Source organism: Mus caroli, chromosome 14 (assembly GCF_900094665.2).
Source record: "Mus caroli chromosome 14, CAROLI_EIJ_v1.1, whole genome shotgun sequence".
Classification (NCBI taxonomy): domain Eukaryota; kingdom Metazoa; phylum Chordata; class Mammalia; order Rodentia; family Muridae; genus Mus; species Mus caroli.
The window spans coordinates 31,866,061-31,868,519 of record NC_034583.1 but is presented as its reverse complement, the minus strand read 5'-3'; the positions used below and the strand labels follow the sequence as shown (position 1 = coordinate 31,868,519).

The window sequence follows — 2,459 nt, the reverse complement described above, 5'->3', positions numbered from 1 at the left end:
GAAAATATAACTGTTAGGTTTTTCTTAATCCTGTTTTTGTATTTTCACTGGCCTTTAACCATGAAACCTTTAACCATGAAGCTTGGTTTAATTAAAAAAAAATAGAGAGAAACCTTTGAATATTGAAGTGATTTTTAAAGTGTCATTTTGCATGTTTCCAAAGTCATAAGATGTGGACATAATAATAATTAAAAAACAAAAACAACAAACAACAAAAAACAACAAATAAACAAAAAACTAGTTTGGAAACTCTGCTAGCTTCTATGGGGCTTGTTACCCATCCTGGGATGGGACTGTTCAATGATAAGTTTGCTTTGAGGTCACCAACAACGTTGAAGCACAGACTGAAGTAAGGCATATCTAATAACACCACCACCAGACCCTCCCAAGCCAAGAAAGCTGTAGAGCAGCTAAAGATAGCATCCTGCATGGACATGGTAAATGTCTCCTAGTCAGCTTCTGACCTTGTGGCACAGTGGGAAGTCCTTGTGCAGGAGCATTCCCTCATCAACCTGGTGCCGGTCTCAGAAAACCTTTTTTTGAGAGAAAATGTTATTCTGTACCATTCTCTTACACCCATGGTGATGAACTGGGCCCTTTCCTGCCGTAAAGTCCCAAGTAAAAACTGTGCATGTTCCCACTTCACCCCTATCTAATCGTTATCTGGATTCATCTTGTCTTATATTCTCCTCATGACATTCAATTTCCTCTCCTTTTTTGGGGTTCATGTTTGATATTTCCACCCATAGAGAAGAAAACAGACTTTTTTTTTAATGGCCAAATAAGGGTTAACAGTTTTGAAACATTAATTCCCAAATGTAAATACATCTAATTAATAAAGTTCAGTGGGGAATTATAGAAAAAACCAACAGTTTGGGCATTGATATTGTAAAATATAATTATAAAACTACTTTCATAAACATTGCAGTTAGAAATAATTAATCTTAATGTTGTAATTATACAAAGAGAATTCTTAGCAGACAATTGGGGAAGCTGATTCAAGGCCATCAAGAAATTGTCAATGGGGAAGAACCCAAGATAGGGAAAGAAAGTGGAACATTCTGATGGTGATGACAGGGCATTTAAAAAATTACACAATGACTGTGTAAGTTTACTAAACTGTAACAATTCATCAGAGATGTTCAGAAAGGATCTCATGTAGCCCAGGCTGAACTCCATCTCACAGAGTAACCAACACAAACCACAAACTCCCAATGCTCAGGCTATTCTTCCCAATGAATAAGCTTACAGGTGATTTTCTGACTCTCTCAAGTACCCATAACAATCAGAATAACCCCATGGGAACCAAGATGTAACTGAGAAAGCTCTGACATTGTTCACATTAGCAGCATATGGCTGCTCTTATCTACCCATGTGTAACATAATTGCTGCTCCGTGACATTGTTATTTTCTCTGCCCCTCACATAAAACAGCACCTTCTGAAAGTAGATGATTTAAATTTCAAGGCAAATGTGGCAGTGATTACCCAGGGGCTTAATGGTTTAGGTAGAGGTTACCAATCTAGATGATCTAATACTTTTATCCCTCTGCACTTTGTATTTTTTTAAAATCTAAGAACTAAGTACAAATAAATTATTTAAAAAAACAAATTTCAATACTTTTAGACACTAAAATTTCTTTGTTCTATATGTGATCTCAATGTAATCACCATGCAGATTAGTTATGAAACTTAAAATGTACGAGAAAGTGAAATGTAACAATTCCCTTGGCTTTGAGACAGCTACTTTATATTGCTGTGAACCACAAATGTATGTCAAATTGTCAGATATGACAAAATGAAACAGTTACTAGATTAGAACTGATGGACTATAATAGCCCTAACTGCCAAGAACTCTTAAAGGTATAAAAAATAAAAGGTTAGTTAGTGGTGTGTACCTTAGATAAAAATATTCTAAGCTGTGTAAGATAAGAATATTCAAGTCAACTGAGAAATCTAACCATAAGAAAACAAATAGGGGATATGACGTTTCTGTAATTTGTCATATTATCAAAAGTTATCATGGTCTATCTTACTCCTTTATGACTTATAAATCATGGAAGTTTCTAAACTAGATAAAAGTTTTCATGGAATAATTCATTATCAAGTTTTCTTTTTATAATCTCAAAGAGTTTTACTGAATGATGAGGTACAATCAATCATGAAGTGAGTATTAGCTTTTACTAATCACCACAAAGATAGAGGTGGGAGCAGGTGGGTGGGTAGAGGAACAACCTCATAGAAGAAGGGATGATATGATAGGGTGTTTCCAGGAGGGAGAGAAACCAGAAAAGGAGATAACATTTGAAATGTAAATAAAGAAAATATCCAATAAAAAAGAAACAAAAAACTAAATAATAAACAGAAGAAGAAGAAGAAGAAGAAGAAGAAGAAGAAGAAGAAGAAGAAGAAGAAGAAGAAGAAGAAGAAGAAGAAGAAGAAGAAGAAGAAGAAGAAGAAG

At 34.6% G+C, this 2,459-nt stretch overlaps 1 pseudogene; it reads left to right on the top strand.

Annotated features, from left to right (window-relative positions):
* The first annotated feature begins 263 nt into the window (after positions 1 to 263).
* LOC110309697 lies at positions 264 to 585 on the top strand (annotated as a pseudogene).
* Positions 586 to 2,459: the final 1,874 nt, after the last annotated feature.